This window comes from Callithrix jacchus, chromosome 8 (assembly GCF_049354715.1).
Source record: "Callithrix jacchus isolate 240 chromosome 8, calJac240_pri, whole genome shotgun sequence".
In the NCBI taxonomy this organism is placed as follows: Eukaryota; Metazoa; Chordata; class Mammalia; order Primates; family Cebidae; genus Callithrix; species Callithrix jacchus.
In genome coordinates, this window is record NC_133509.1 from 9,897,997 (window position 1) to 9,914,984 (window position 16,988).

At 48.1% G+C, this 16,988-nt stretch overlaps 1 long non-coding RNA gene across 1 annotated transcript in view; it reads right to left on the reverse strand.

The window, feature by feature from the left end:
• Window positions 1-2,771: 2,771 nt before the first annotated feature.
• The window catches only part of LOC118145070 (uncharacterized), a 39,378-nt gene continuing 25,161 nt past the window's right edge, over window positions 2,772-16,988 (reverse strand). The window contains exon 3 of the long non-coding RNA XR_013520694.1: window positions 2,772-2,866. This is a non-coding gene — a long non-coding RNA (uncharacterized LOC118145070). The remainder of the gene's footprint in view (window positions 2,867-16,988) is intronic.

Consider the following 16,988-nt stretch of genomic DNA (forward strand, 5'->3'; position numbering starts at 1 on the left):
CCAGATAACCGATTTTCCATTCTTCCGAGAGAGAGGACTAGTGGGGCAGTGGGTGAAAGAGAACTGGGTCTCAGTGCTGTTTTAATACGAACTGCTGGGGGTTGCGAGCTCCTCTTTTGCTCTCCTGGTTTTGGTTCCTACCCAAGAAACAAGATATTCCTGATAAACATGGATAATTGGCCAGGCACGGTGGCTCATGCTTATAATCCCAACACTTTGGGAGGCCAAGGGGGGCGGATCACCTGAGGTCGGGAGTTCAAGACCAGCCTGATCAACATGGAGAAACCTCATCTCTACTAAAAATGCAAAATTAGCCTGGTGTAGTGGCACATGCCTGTAATCCCAGCTACTCAGGAGGCTGAAGCAGGGGAATTGCTTCAACCTGGGAGGCGGAGGAGGTTGCAGTGAGCCGAGATCGTGCCATTGCACTCCAGCCTGGGCAACAAGAACAAAACTCCCTCTCAAAAAACAAACAAACAAAAAATGGATAATTAAATTTGGATAAAAATGACTTGAACCTGAAAAATTCATTCCAATTTGTGTAACAGCAATCCGTGTGGGTTGTGTATTTAAAGGAGTATTTAAATTTCATGCAGCAATTTGCAAGTTCAAATGAAAAGCTATTTGCTACATTTGGATACAGAGTTGCAAGGGAAATAAGCAAAATGTACACATAAGGTAAATGCCACCATTTAATTGTGTACATTCTGTATTTGTCACAAAGCATTATAAAAACAATCGAGAAAATCTATGAAGGAAAAAAAGGTCACCAGTGGAAAAAAATAACTTTTATTTTCCATACGTTTTTGCCTGTGGGTTTATGGAAGGCTTTTTATTCAAAATGTTGGTTTTTATTCAAAAAAATTTGCATAAGCATCTTCCTGTGCTGCTGCTCACCTCGTCTTCTGGTCAGTGTGCCATAATTTGTTCTCCTATTTTTGATCATTGGGTTTTCCTAATTTTTTTTGTTCTCACAACTAGGACTGATAGGAGATTTTTTGTAATATGGATATTACATATAGAAATGAAAACATACACTTAAAAAAAAAAACTATTTCATTTAAGCACAGACATACCCTAAATACAGTGTTAAGTTGGTTTTAACTATGTAGTGATTCCCGCTCCAGCCTGGACTCCTTTTTTGATTTCCAGGCCTCAGGTTCTTAAAAGAAAAACAAAACAACTTTTCCAAAACTGGTGTGGGGGGTAAGGCCTTGAGGAAATCTACTTGCACGGTATCTCTGTCTTGCCCCCTCCCTCATCTGTCCTGCTACCCCTGCAAAAACACACAAACTTGAGCTTAAGACACACCTTCACCACAGCCACCGGCTCTTTCCTGTACCCCTTGTCCAGACCCAGTGTTGATAAAAGTGAATGATGCATGTGTGGGCTTAGAGGCACTGCCCCGGGCCTCAGTTCTGGGACGGCCCTTAATTACTGGATGATGAACAGTGATAGAAGGAGGAAGCAGCCATAGAGAAAACTTAACTGCCCCACTAACGAGGCAGCCTAGATAGTGTGTACGATCCCAGCCTTCGAAATTAGACCAGAATTGAAAACCCACCCCTGCCACTAACTAGTTGTGTGACTTAAAGTAAGCGCTCAACTTCTCTGTGATTAGTTCCCCATCTGCAAAATGGGGATCATAATAACAGCACCCTGCATCGTAATGTTCAGAGCATGAATAACTAAGATATTGCATGAAAAGTTTTAGTATGGTGCCTGGATAGCAAACTCAGTGGTGAGCAACTCCTATTGCTGTGTTCTTTACATAGTCTCAGATCCTGGTGATCAGCCCTTGGAAGTCCCCAGGATTCAAAGACAAGGCCGCCCCTCACCTCTTCCCTAATCACCTGTCAGGCTGCCCTAGTGTGCTGTCATTCTCTCCTTCAAGGCTGCCTCTGATGTTCATTTCACCAGGATGATTCATCGGGATGTGTCAGGGCCAGTTGCGCGTTAGCCTGATAGCCCAGCGGGACCACCCCCCTTAAATCTCACGGAAGCACACTTCACCACCCGTCAACACTAAAGTCCAGCACTGGTGAGCCGTAAGAACAGCCCCTCTCCAGCATGGGAAGAGGGGCCTGAGTAGACCCCAATGACCAACCATCACCAGCTCTCCAGGAAGTTCCTCTCCAGTGGCATCCAGAAGAGGTGTCCAGGTGTTGTCTCCCCAGAGCACACTGGGGTTTATACCCAGGGTTTAGGTTTCCTGGGGACTTCTCAGTCACGCTATGAAAACCCAGCTCCCCTCCTCGTTGATCTTGCTGTCAGACACTACAGGGTTTCTTGGGGCACTTAGAAGCGGAGTTTAGACAATAACAATATCCTGGTCCTCTGGTGAAACTGTTAGCATCTGAGGGGCTGCTTTGCGGTTCCCCCTGTTGGGCTTGCCTCTCCTGCCTTCGTATGTTTAACCTTTAAACAGGGGGGTTGGTGGGAGGAAGCAGGCTGTTCTCAGTTACAGCAGGTTCTGGAGATGCCGGCAGAGGCCTGAGCTGGAGCTTTCTAGTTAGGTTTGCCTTTTGCCTAAAGAGGATTTCGGGTATAGGGCAGGACACAGGGACCCAGCCAGCACCAAGGATAAAAGCCAAGCATCTACTCCATGCTTTTGGTTCTGGCTGGCCAGGGCATCTGACACCAGGGAACATCTTTCCTTTCACACTCTATTGTCCTGGGGCTTCAATTACATTCTTGACTGAGAGCCCAGGAATGGGGATAGCAGGCACTCCAGAAATGTTTGCGAAATGACTACGTAAGTTTTCAGCCTACTCACCTCTCTAAGCATGGTGCACACCACTGGTCTTCCCGGTGGAGGAATCACTGCCACCTCCAATAAATGAGCAAACATCCCTTAGTCTCAGATCTGGAATTAAAAGGAAACAGGAGGTCAGCTTACCATTCATTAGAGCTGGATTGTCCTACAGGGGTTTGTACTGAGTGCATTCACAAAAGCATAGCACCCAAAAGAATGAGAAACAGTGGTAGAATTTCGTTATTTTATATTTCAAAAAAAGGCATTGCCAAATCCCAGCACTTTGGGAGGTCGAGGCAGGAGGATAGCTTGAGTCAAGGAGTTCAACACCAGCCTGGGTAAGATGGCAAAACTCTATCTCTCCAAAAAATATACAAAACTAGCTGGGTGTGGTGGCACATGCCTGTGGTCCCAGCTACTTTGGAGGCTGAAATGGGAGGATCAATTGATCCTAGGAAGTTGAGGCTACAGTAAGCCGTGATCACACCACTGCACTCCAGCCTGGGCAACAGAGTGAGACCCTGTCTCAAAAAAAAAAAAAAAGGCATTGACAAAGTCATTATGGAAAAATCTGAATTTATGTAGTCTTATTTCCACTTCCTAGTTTAGTGATGTTTTATCTTGAGTTACAAATGCCTTTGGTGCAAAGGATATCTCATGTTAGCTGAACATCTCGTCAGTCTAATACCACCACAGAGAGCTGAGCCCCTGGTCTATGCCCTGGACTCTCCCAAGGCCACCACCCACCTTCCCCCACACTCAGCCATCAGTATCGCCACTACCATTGATCGTATGAGGACATGCCAACAACTTTTATACTGCATGTGTTATGTTGCATGTACTTTTGTGAATCTGCAACACTGATAAAAACCCGAGTTCAATCCTTCTACTTCCCAGTCACCAGCTGGGGAATTTGAAGTGAGTTACTCAGCTTTTCTGAATTTCAGTTTACTCAGCCTCTCTGAATGTCAGTTTCCTCCTCTCTAAGAGCCTGTTCCTTATAGTTGTGTTAAAGACTAAAAGCTATCCCAGCTACTTGGGAGGCCGACATGGGGGGAACTGCTTGAGAGGAGTTCAAGATTAGCCCGGACAATAAGCAAGACCCTATCTCTACCAAAAAAAAAAGGTTTTTAATGAAATTAGCCAGGTGTGGCGATACAGCCCTGCAGTCCTAGCTACTTGGGAGCCTGAGGTGGAAGGATCACTTGAGCCCAGGAGATAGAGACTACAATGAGCTATGATCTTTCCACTGCATTCCAGCCTGAGTGACAGTTGCTCTGACCCCCATCTTTTAAAAAGAAAAAGAAAAAAAGGCCAGGTCTGGTGACTGACATCTGTAATCCCTGCACTTAGGGAGGTCGAGGCAGGAGGATCACTTGAGCCCAGGAGTTTAAGACCAGCCTGAGCAACATAGTGAGACCTCATCTCTACAAAAAAAGAAAATTTCTTTTTTTTTTTTTTTGAGATGGAGTCTTGCTCTGTAGCCCAGGCTGGAATACAGTGGTGTGATCTCAGCTCACTGCAACCTTCACCTCCCAGGACCCAGTTCAAGCAATTCTCCCACCTCAGCCTCCTGAGAAGCTGGGATTACAGGCACGAGCCACCATGCCCAGCTAATTTTTGTATGTTTTAGTAGAGATGGGGTTTCACCATGTTGGCCAGTCTGGTCTTGAACTCCTGACCTTGTGATCCACCCCCTTGGCCTTCCAAAGTGTTGGGATTACAGGCATAAGCCACTGCGCCCAGCCAAAAATATTTTTAAATAATTAAGCAGGCATAGTAGCATGCACTGGTAGTGCCAGCTACTTGGGAAGCTGAAGCGTGAGGATCGCCTGAGCCCAGGTGGTCAAGGCTGCAGTGAGCTATGAGCACCACTGCATTCCAGCCTGGGCGATGGAATAAGACCCTGTCTCTATTCAAATTAATAAATAAGAATAAAAGGTGAAATCTGTCTGGGGCCTGGTACATGACAGGCTGCCTATGAATATTAGAGTTATTCATGCCCTTTCTTCACTCCTGATCCACCTAAAAAGATACAGTAGGTTCCTTCTCTAGAGAAAAGGAACCACAGCCACCACTATCTCAGCTCGAGGGACTTTGTAGCGAAGTTTACCCTGTGAAGCAACCTCAGGAGTCTCTGGCCTCCATTGCCCCACACCTTGGAAGGGGAGGGGCTTCTCTGGAGAGAGATTTGTTCAAATGTTATTTTCTGAGCTCACTGCCCAATATGTCTTCTTTGAGAGTCAGCCATTCACTATGCACCTGGTAAGCGCATCTGAGAAGCCCGTAGCTGAGGAGTCCTCGGGGAGTGAGGTCATCTGGAAAGGCAGGGCCAGCCCAGAGCCTCCTTCAGTTTCAGCTACTCATGCACGCCAAGACAGGTCCCTTCCCCAGGCCCCCGCGGCTGTGAAATTCGGTGGGAGCGCGAGGAAAGGTGTAGAGAGGCACTCCCTACACTTAGATGAGCACAGGAGCCCACCAGGGATGTTGTCCAAATGCAGATTCTGCTGTGGTCGGGACTGGCTCCAGCCTCTGCATTTCTGGCCACCTCTGGGTGCTGCCGGCCTGTGGACCACACCTGGAGAAGCAGGGCTCTGAGGTATGGTGTACTGTGTAACATGGGCATTCCTCAGAGGGACTGTAGGGGTCACGGTGGTTGGTGGCAAGAAAAAGAAACCAGTTCCCTCAGCTCAGGACTCCCAGTCCTGGAGGGGAGCACCAATGGCCAGGTCCTGGGCTTCATACCAGCCTCAGCCCTGGGATGGTAAGGCCCTGGGAGGAGTTCCATAAGGCTATGTACAGTGAAAAAGAGGTCGTTCCTCAATTCTGCATCTGAAAATTGGGGCATCTTAGGAAGGGGACATGAGCACTATGTGTCCAAAACCCACAAATGCCCATTCCAGTGTGGACTCCTCGGAGCCAGGTGAGTGGACAGAGAGTGAGATCTGGAGGCCCTGATGGGCCGGACACAGCTCCTCCTACTTGATGGCATCTTTCTCTCTAGCAGAAGGAAGGAGGGGTATGCATAGCAGTGCTGCTGGGGAGGGAGAGGGGAGTGAGAGAATCTGTGGGCTCTACAGTGAAAGTGGAGGTCCAGGTCCTCCTGGGACCACAGCATTCTTAGGGGGAGCCAATGCACAGGCTGGACTAGGGGGTGACGAGTGGGGCACGCTAGGGTGCCAAATTTAAGGAGGTGCGTACTCTGAAGTCACACGAGTGCTTGCACATGAATGCCTCCTTACATTTTTTATTGTACTTTTTAAGCGACGGGATCTTGCTCTGTCACCCAGGCCACAATGTCGCAGCACAATTGTAGCTCACTGCAGCCTCCAACTCCTGGGTCCGAGTGATCCTCCCTCCCGCCTCAGCCTCCTGAGTAGCTGGGGTACAGGCAGGCACCACCACACCCAGCTAATTTTTTTTATTTTTTGTAGAGACAGGGTCTCACTATGTTGCCCAGGTTGGTCTCAAACCCCTGGCCTCAAGTGATATTCCTGCCTCAGCCTCCCAAAGTGCTGAGATTACAGGTGTGAGCCACTGCATGCGGCTCCTTCTTAAATTTTGCAAGCTAGGCACTTCACCCAACTCCAGCCCTGCTAAGGCAGAGCAGTCACACTTCGATCTCCCCTTTACTCTTCCATCTGGTCAAGCTGCCCCTCGGCCTCTGTCTTTTTCCTCAAGCAAACAAAAACAAGGTTCTTATTTAATAATGAGGAAGGAAGTTGTTTACCAGAAACATCTTTAGAACTTATTTACCTTGAAATGGGTAGCACCTGACACAGGGCCTGGCTTGCTCAATCAATGTTTGTTCAATGACCTCATGCCTGTAATCCCAGCACTTTGGGAGGCTGAGGTGGGCGGATCACCAGGTCAGGAGTTTGAGCCTGGCCAACATGGCGAAACCCCGTGTCTACTAAAAATACAAAAATTAACTAGATGTGGTGGCCGTGACTGTAATCTCAGCTACTCGGGAGGCTGAGGCAGGAGAATGACTTGAACCTGGGAGGCAGAGGTTGCAGTGAGCCAAGATTGTGCCATTGCACTCCAGCCTAGGCGACAAGAGCAAGACTCCGTCTCAAAAAAAAAAAAAATGGTTCGATGAAGGAATCAATCCCATCACTAAATGGAAGGGATCTCTCATTATTTAACAGCAGTTATCCCTCTCAGAAGGCAGGGGCTGTTTTGGCATCATCTTTGCACTTAGTGTGTTCCTGGAATGTAACAGCTCAACAGAAGTCTACTGAACTTGACAAAGGTGAAACTCACTCCACCTGAAGGTAAAGTTAACAGTTGTTTACAAAATGTCAGATGAGGGACCTTCTTCAAAACATTTTTCCTTACCCTTTTGAAATTCCTCTATTAATAACGTATTCCTTTGACTTCCATTTTCCTTATCTGCTTATCTTATTCTAAAATGCCAGTGCCCATAGGGAAAGGTTACATTGACCAAAAACCAACTAACTTGTTAGCATTTTTGCCCTGGGAAACCTCTAAATCAGAGCTTGGCAAACTTTGGTCTGTGGGCAGAATTCAGTCTACCACCTGTTTTTGTACAAACCTGAGAGCCAAGAATAGCTTTTTAATTTTTTAATGGTTGAAAAAAAAAACTCAAAAGAGGAATAACAGTTTATGATATATGAAGATTACATGAAAATCAAATTTCAGCATATAAATATTTATTGGAGCACAGCCACATGCATTCACTTACACAATGTCTGTGGCTGCTTTGGTGCTATGATGACAGAGTTGAGTTGTGACAGAGACCTCATGGCCCACAGTCTAAGGTACTGGCTCTCTGGTCCTTTACAGAAAAAGTTGATTGACTCTGCCCGGAAGCTGCCTGTACTCCTGTATTCATCCCATCAACTTGTTTCAGTGTTTTTTATAAAATCACTAGATATTATCTCATTTTAGTAGGAACCATTGCTTAGGGAGATAAATTCCCAGAGAGTTTATGTGTAAATATAAGACTTACTAGTAAAATCACATTTTTGAGATTTGTTTGAAATTTTTTAGGTTAGAGAAATGAAAATGTTGCCTCTTCTAGTTCTGGAGGACAGGTTTTGTCAGAAGCAGGAACTGCATGACCCGAGAGACATCCCCTCTTTATCTTGTCTTTTGATTTTGTTTTTGTTTTGTTTCGTTTGAGACAGGGTCTTGCTCTGTTGCCCAGGCTGGAGTGCAGTGGTGCCACCATAACTCACCGCAGCCTGGACCTCCTGGGCTTAAGTGACACCCCCACCTCAGCCTCCTGAGTAGCTGGGACGACAGGCACACGCCACCATGCCTGGATGATTTTTGTATTTTTTGTAGAAATGGGGTTTCTTCATGTTGCCCAGGCTGGGCAACTCCTGAGCTCAAGTAATCCTCCTGCCTTGGCCTCCCAAAGTGCTGGGATTACAGGCATGAGCAACAGTGCCTGGCCTGGCTTGTCTTTTACTGTGGGTCATTCTTGGAGCTCAGGCCTTTGGCACTGGTGCACACACCATACTTACAGAGCCTCCGCTCACTAGAGGCCGACTGGAAGCAGGGTCAGTATCTCGAAGCTGTAGTTTTGAGTTATGACCCAAGCAAGGGAGAGACTTTCCCAGGGGTAGAAAAGGACATGATTTACTGGAATGGTCCCAAGAACATGCCTAGGAAACTGTTTGTCTGCAGCTAAATGGTTTCCATACTGCAACGAGTAGGAGGAGTGAAGAGCAAGGACAGGAATTCCAGAACGGGTTTTTCTCCATCCTCCCCCACCCCCGCGTTTATCGGTATATGTGCGATTGTCATTTTGCCCTCTGCACCTCATGTCCCCATATGTACTCTCTCCCCAAACTTATGGTTTTGTAGCTGATCCACTTCAAGAAAAGTACACTTGGTCTGGGTTGCCAGCCTAAGAATTTTGAAGTAGAGAAAGCTGGTGAAATCCGAGCCTGTGTGATTCCCCTGGTTCTATGGAATTCTAGATTCTTCCTGAATTTACCAGAGACTTGGTTGGTTTCACCAATATGAGCCTTGAGTGTCACAGTGGGGTGATGTATGAGAATTCCCGGGTCAGCCGCAGCATGTGAGCCTTCTAGCTCCTGTGAGCAATTTTAAAGTCCATTCCACCGACAGGATGTGAAATGTGGGGAGTTCATGGAAGGTGGCAGGCTTTTCCTCTGCCTTCCCGCCTCAGTCGGTAGTGAAGTTTTCAAACTCTCTGTTTTCATAGCTCAATGAAGTGTATGTTATGAAATAACCTTTAAACAATGAATGCTCAATCTTTTCCTGATGTGAAGAAACTTTGAGTTTTCCCAGAATCATAAAATCAGAGATGCTAGAATGGGAAGGGAGACGTCGTTTTGCAGGTCTGGAACTAAAGCCCAGATTGCACTTGCTGAAGCAAGATCTCCAGCTGAGGGGCAGCGGGGTTCACGTCACACTTCAGGGTCCCTGATGGCACATCCAGAGCATTTCCCATTATGCCACAGTCTCTCCATGGCTGATAGGGGTGGGAAGTGGGGGCAGAACTACAAAGACAGATTCTTGGTAGATGGAACCAAGTCATCTGAAAGGAGAGGAGCTCCTATATGCTAGAGGGCGAAAGCACGGATGGCTGCCCCCTCTATCTTTGATGCATACACACTATTGGGGTGTGTGTGTGTGTGTGTGTGTGTGTGTGTGTGTGTGTTTCAGACAGTTTTGCTTTTGTAGCCCAGGCTGGAGTGCAGTGGCGAGATCTTGGCTCATGCAACCTCCACCTCCCGGGTTCAGTGATTCTCCTGCCTCAGCCTCCCAAGCAACTGGAATTATATCCGCTCACCACCAGCCCCGGCTAATTTTTGTATTTTTTAGTAGAGACAGGGTTTCACTATGTTGGCCAGGCTGATCTTGAACTCCTGACCTTACGTGATCCACCCACCTCGGCCTCCGAAAGTGCTGGGATTATAGGCATGAGCCACCACACCCAGTGATGTTTCTTTATATTAAGTAGAAAACCATAGCTTCAGGACACTTGCCCTAGACCTTTCCAATTCTAAGCTGCCGCTGGTTCTATGGGCTTTTCATTGCCTTCCTCATTTAATACAACTGTATGAATAGGTAATATCCCCATTTTAACTACTAACAAAATTGAGGTTCAAAAACAGACACAGATCTGGGAAGTGATAGAGCTGAGATTGGAACACAGGGCTGGCTACAGGCAGATCTCACTTTAAAAAAAAAAAAAAAAAAACACTCCATTTTATGCTGCTTCTCTGCTGAGAATGCTAATGAGATACTAGGGGGAGAGGAGGCGGTTTGAGGATGAGCCAGGCAAGGCTTTCTAATGAACTGCCCATCTGTCCTTCAGGAAGCCAAGGGTTGAGCTGTAAGTGAGGTGGAAGTCCAAAGGAGAAAACAAGCTGCCCCCAGCTGAGAGAGCTGATGCTAGTCCCCCAGAGCATGGCCCATGGCCTCACTGCTCCCTGTCCCTGTGATGTGTAGGGCAGAGCAGTGTACTCATGCCCACACTGACTTGATAGGAGAAAAGGAGTGGACTGTATCCTAAACCAGGGCTAAGTTTTAAGCTGTTTTCTTCTTCAGTAAGAAAAACTACTACACACTCTGTATGGTATCACCTCTTAAGAAAAATCCCCCCCAAAAAAAGCCAGGCACAGTGGCTCATGGCTATAATCCCAGCAGTTTGGGAGGCCAAGGCGGGTGAATCACCTGAGGTCAGGAGTTCGAGACCAGACTGGCCAACACAGTGAAACCCCATCTCTACTAAAAATACAAAAATTAGCCGGGTGTGGTGGCACATGCCTGTAATCCCAGCTACTCGGGAGGCTGAGGCAGGAGAATCATTTGAACCCTGGAGATGGAGGTTACAGTGAGTCGAGATCATGCCACTGCATTCCAGCCTGGGCGACAGAGCGAGGCTCCGTCTAAATTACAACAACAACAACGAAAAATGACGGCACCAGGACCCGCCCAGGCCCGCACTCCTCGCGGCTTCCTGAGACCCTCCAGCCCCCACGCACCCACCTGCAAAGCCGAGGGTAGAGCTGGGGAAAGAGGCCTCTAGAAAGGAGACCGCGGAAAAGCCCGGCAGCTCCAAACCCCGAAACACGAATAAAACTCAGTTCCAGCTTCCTCCGCCCCTCCAGCTGCGGGTGGCCCCTCCGCGGATTAAGCGCATCGCAGGGCGAGACTCCAGTGGCCTTTTCTGGCCAGTTCCTGACAGTGAGTAGACCGACCCCGGCCGTGCCCTCCAGCGCCGGGTTGGGTGAGAAATGGTCCCGCCGGGGAGGCGGGAGAGGGAAGCCAGGGCCACCGCGGGGCCTGACCTTTGCTCCACCTCTCAGGTGCTTATGACCAGGGTGGTGCCCTGCTTGGCACTACCACCGGATCCTCTGGCTTATGAAGCCGTCTAGGACATGACGGGGTGGGTGTCCTTAGTTCTCCTCGTGGGGTCATGCAGAGGGGTTTTCTCTAGGTCCCATGCCCGTCTCAGGAAGCCGTAAACGCAAGATGCGGGGGCCCTCGGCCCGAACCCGTGCCGCGACCCAAGAAGCAGGGCGGATACCCAGGTGAGGCCTATAGTGCCAGACTCTGACTGCCCCCTCTGGACCCTGCCGGCAAGAGACGGCCTTCGCGCCAACCACACCTACCTGCAGGGGCCCCGGGACCACCGATGCACCCTCCTAGCCCCGCGCTCCTGCGAGATCCCCAGAGCACTCACTGCATTCCGAGATGACTCCTAGACGCAGTTGATAAAATTCTGAGGCCCCCAGCTAAGCCTGGCGCCACTGGATGGAGAAGTTACCTGGTTTTGAAAAGCCTAGCTCAGCCAGCAAGGCCCACGAGTGCTCAGTGAGGAAACAATCCTCTCCAGCACATCTGGAAGCGCCTCCAGCCCCTAATCCTTATCTGCGAATGGAACCTGGACGCATCTAGATAACTGGACTGAGCAATTAAGGACGCTTCACCCCCAGCGTTAGCCGGAAGGGAACATTGCTAAGTGGGAAATTCATGCACCTGTGTACTGAGTCCACTCAGTATCAGTCCCTTACTCTTAACCAAACTCAGGAAAGAAGGAAAGACCAAGTTGCCGCGGATGCACAGAGCCATGTGGGTGCGGTCCTCTAGAAACAGGAATTCTGAGTCAGTAGATCTGGAAATGTTATGGTTTGGAGTCGTCAGACCGTCTTGCTTTTATGCCATTCACATGATTCTCCTATGACTGTAATGTGAAGTCCAAGAAACAAGTCGAATGTTTGTATAGTCATAGAAAAAACATCTGTAAAGGTGCACACCGACTTAACCGCCGTTACTTGGGGAGGGGAAACAAGGGAGTTAAATTTTTTCAATCCATTGACTTTGGGTTTTGTATTTTTCCAATTATATTTACTTTCGTAATTTAGAAAGCTAATAAAACATATTTAAAGAAATATTTTTAAAAAGAGGCCCCCAAAAGGATTGGGCATTTGGAGCCAACACGTGCTGACCACTCCACCAGAACCGGCCTTGTCATTCATTTACTGGGGCATCTGGGTGTTTGTGGGAAGGTGACAGCTCATAGGCCAGGAGGTACCAGGTCTCCGTCCCCTCAGTAGCACAACTGTGCCTTAAATGGGCTGTCACATGTAAATTTCAGTAAAGAGATGCCTGCCTCACCAGGGCCGTATTATCACTGTTAAGTACATGGACCCTGGTCACTGTTGCCTTCATGGGTCTTTTCATGAAAAAATGTTAAAATTCATATTTTACTTATGCATTGGTAAGAAGACATATTTGTAAGTATTTTTTTTTCTCCCAATTTTAAAAGAAATCGTGGCTGGACGCAGTGGCTTACACCTGTAATCCTAGCACCTTGGGAGGCCGAGGCGGGAGGTCAAGAAATGGAGACCATCCTGGACAACATGAAACCCTGGCTCGACCAAATATACAAAAATTAGCTGGGTGTGGTGGCGCGTGCCTGTAGTCCCAGCTACTCAGAAGCCTGAGGCAGGAGAACTGCTTGAACCTGAGGTTGCGGTAAGTAGAGATCGAGACACTGCACTCCAGCCTGGGTGACAGGGTAAGACTCCATGTCAAAAAAATAGAAAAAAGAAAAAGAAATCACACTATTTCCATGGGTCCTATTGTGGGCCCTGGGCACTGTGCCTCCTGTGGCTAGTGGGGAAGCTGGCCCTGTTCCCATCCTGGCTCCTCCCTGTCCCCACCCTCTGCAGCGCTGTTTACTTTAACAAGCAAAGAGCTTCTGTTTGCTGAAGGAAATTCACAGTGCAGTGCACTTCTTCCCTGAAGAAAGCCGGGTAACAGGTAATAAAAGGCAGTCAGGGAGAAAATGGGACCTTAAGAAAGCCTAGGACTGCAAGTCAAGAGGCCTGGATCTCAGCTGGGACTTTACTACAGGGCTCCTCAGTTGTCCCATGGAGACACAGCTCTGCCTCTCAGGGGTAGGTTGAAGGTCAGAATAGCCAAGAGGCAGGATCGGGAGCAGTCGGAATGAAGCCAGAATTCAGATCCCTCTTATTACTTTCTTCTTGTTTTTTGAGACTGGGTTATCTCTCTGTCGCCCAGGCGGCAGTGCAGTGGCACAGTCATGGCTCACTGCAGCCTCAATCTCCCAGGCTCAAGTGATCCAGATTCTTGAGTAGCTGGGACTACAAGTGTGCACCACTACGCCCAACTAATTTTACTACTAGTAGTAGCATTTGTAAGACGGGGTCTCCCTGTGTTGCCCAGGTTGGTCTCAAACTCCTGGGCTCAAGCAGTCCTCCCACCTTGGCCTTCCGAGGTGCTGAGATTATAGGCATGAGCCACCTCGTCCAGCCTCACATTACTTTTTAATGGGAGAATAGGCTAAAAGGCAAGCAAAAGCCTTGTCCTGAGAGACAGTGAGATCCCCATCCTGGGATGTGTCCAGCAGCAGCTCCTGCCCAGGAAGCTGTGGAAGGGATGGAGGCATCGGATGCTGTTTGTGTAGAGATGGAGCAGTGTGGCTGTGCCGATTCAAGGGAGATAGGGACTGCAGGCATTCCTGGTGGGCCTCGCCGTTTGAAAGAGAAGCCACCAGATGAAGGAAGTGGTTGATGTGGTGCAGGCTCCCTGGAGAGCTTACTTTGGCAGGATGTGGAGTGAGAGAGGGTGGGCACTGGGAGCAAAAGGCTTGAGCCAAGCAGATGGCAGGAGTTTACAGGGTATGTAAATAACAGCTCTCCATGGCCCTCAGAATGTGTCCAGGTACCTCATGAAATGTCCAGTGTAACAATGAAGGAGCTGGACTTTGCAGTCAGTTTTGATACCGAAACTGAAACACAGGCAGATAGATACACAGGAGCAGGGAATCAGAAAGATGCTGAAAATGAGGTGAGGGGTCAGCCAAAATCTTGGGAAGGGCTTTCAGCAACTGCCAGCAGGGCCACCTGGTAAGCAGGGCCCCAGGGACAGGGCCTGCGGCCAACGAGCTTTTTTCAAAGGCCTGCGAAAATAAGTGACATGCAAAGAAAAAAATTATTGGATCTAAAATATAAAGTATGAAATTGCTGGAGGTCCAAAGTGGCTCCCACCGGAGGTCATGGCGCTCGCGAAGGCGAGGTCATCAGTTCAAGGCTAACCTGAGCAACTTCATAAGCTCAAACTGATTGGCAAAAAAAAAAAAAAAAGTATGAAATTGCAAGGAATATATTTTACTTAAATGTCTATAAAACAGTGTCAACTTTGTAAGGTGTTTTAGACTGTGCCGTTGACTGCATGGTAACCTCTGTGACCTGCACATACACCTCTAGATGAGTTTCTGGAACTAGAAAGTCTAAAGTAACTGGAAAACCACAAAAAGAGAAGAATGACCAACCCCGATGGCACCTAATTAACTTTGAGACATTCCTCTATTGTTTCTTATTCCTGCCTCAACTGATAAGCCAACTGGACTTTGTAACCGACCTTGCTCAACTGACAGGTCAACCTCGTGACTCCAGACCCTACGACCCCCTCTCAGCTTGCAAAAACTGCCTGAACTGTACTTCCGTAACTTTTCACTGCCTACCCCAAGCCTATAAAACCAACTCCTATCCCACCGCCCTCTGCTGACTCTCTTTTTAAACTCAGCCCACTCCCACCTGGGTGAATAAACAGCCATGTTGCTCACACAAAGCCTGTTTGGGGCGGGGGGTCTCTTCATCCAGAGCCCACCTAACAAACTTCATTCATGTTTACATTTAGTATTTCTGGATTCTCTGTTTGAAAATAATACTAAGGTTTGATTTTCTCCCTCCATAAAATGTCCTGTGTATGCTCAACAGCAGCCTGGAGAACATGGCCAGCCATGTAGGAAATGAGCAGCTATAATTTCAAAAGCAAGATTAATAAAGTCCTTTTGATCTTTTCTACAGCAAACATGTGATAATGTGAAATATGAGTATACGCTCATGTGTTTGATATGATGTGGAATGCGGACTCCTTAATTAAAAGACCCTGGGGCCTGTAATGGTCTTAAACTGGCCCTGGAATTGGGGTCCAGGCTAAATTGAACCAAATCTCTGAGGGTGAAAGGAGGGCCCAGCTGACGTCTGGGTAATAATGGGATTAGATGGAACCTCAGAAACTTCCATTTCAGAGTCCAAGTGCTTTTAACCCTGAAGTGCTGTTCAGACAGATGAGCTTTTAGAGGGTGGATATGAGGTTCTCTGGGAGGAAGAAGCACCTTTCAAGCATGATGAAGTGTTATGTGAAGTCTCCACTAGGGGTAATGTCACTCAGGAAACAGAAAGTGAGCCGGACCGGGTGGGTGGTAAATGACTGCTTGACGGGGCTGGTGGCAGGTGGCTGGTGCAGTGTCACTCAGCAGCCGAAGGTCTCCTGAGTGCAGCTGGAATGTGCTGTCACCCACTTCAGCACTAAAATTCAACACTGATTGCCAATTCCCCTTTGAAGAGTGTATTTTTTTTTTCTTCAATGATTTCACTCTTACACTTGAGAAAAGGGAGGAGGAAAAAAATAACGTTCTCCAGACACCTATTGCCCCCTTGTTGTCTTTGATCCTGTTCCCAAGCTTACACCATTACACACCCTCCCTGTCATGCCCAGCTGTGTGTCTTCCCTGTCCGGCCCTCCCCAGCCAGGTTTCTTTAGCTTTGAGGCAGCAAAGGTGCCCAGTAGACACCCCTTCTGCCCTCTCTCATGCTGCATTCAGAGCTGGGAGCCAAGAGGCCAGACAAAGGAGGATGCCACCCAGTTTGGCCACACGAGGCCCAAGGTGACTGGGAGGACCCAGGCTTTCCTCCCTTCTCCACCCCAGTGGCTCCAGGCAAATGGCCTCAGCCTGAAGTCGCCAGCGAGGAGGCATTTGTAGTGTCACTGGGGTTTGCCAGCTCCTCGCTGGCAGATGACCTGGGGGAGGCAGTTTAATAGGTGTGTGTGCCCTTCTATCATGCGTGTCAGTGACCAGAAAGGCAGAGACCAAAGAGCAAAGGTGAGCAGTGACCCTCTCCCAGAGAGCAGGCCTGGCCCTCCTTCCCTGAGAACTGTCCCCAACCCTCTACCTCCCTCCACAACAGAGAGCACATGTGGCCACTGTGGTTTTCATAATAATGGACTCATAAGGAACTGAAATTCAGCCAGCACTTTCCTGCTCCCAGAGAGCATATGCTGGGAACAAAGCAGGACAGGCATCGGCACAGTCCCCTCGTAACCGGTGACGACACAGTTCCAGGGTGTACTGGCTTGGCCAGTGTTCTGTGGCTAAGATATGGACAAGCTCAGCAGGATTCAAACCTGGGTCTTCAACGCCCCATAGTGAGCGGGCTTCAACCCTGAGAACCAACAGGAAAGCACCACCTCTCACTGAGGAACCAACCGAGCAATGAGTGTGGATTCGGAGTTGGGCTGCACACATGGTGAGTAGCCGTGACCCTAGAATCAGAATATCTGTCTCAGGACGCTTTCGGGACTCTTAAAATGCTGACATCTTGTAAAGTCATTTGACTTTTGGTGGGAAAGATCATTTTATTTATGGCAGGATTCAATGCACTCATTCATTCATGTGCTAATTAATTCAACAAGTACATATATTGAGCACTACTCCCTGTTAAGAGATGTGAGCCAATTTGCCAAAAAATCGGTGCACCCAAAGACCCACTCGCTGAATCATTAATTCACTCAATTTAATCCATTTGTCAAATGATTAATTCACTGATTTTTTCCAAATTTACTTGTTGTAGTTGTAACAGCTTGAACAGTAATGTTTTCACAGTTAAAATGTTGGCCAAACAAAAATCTG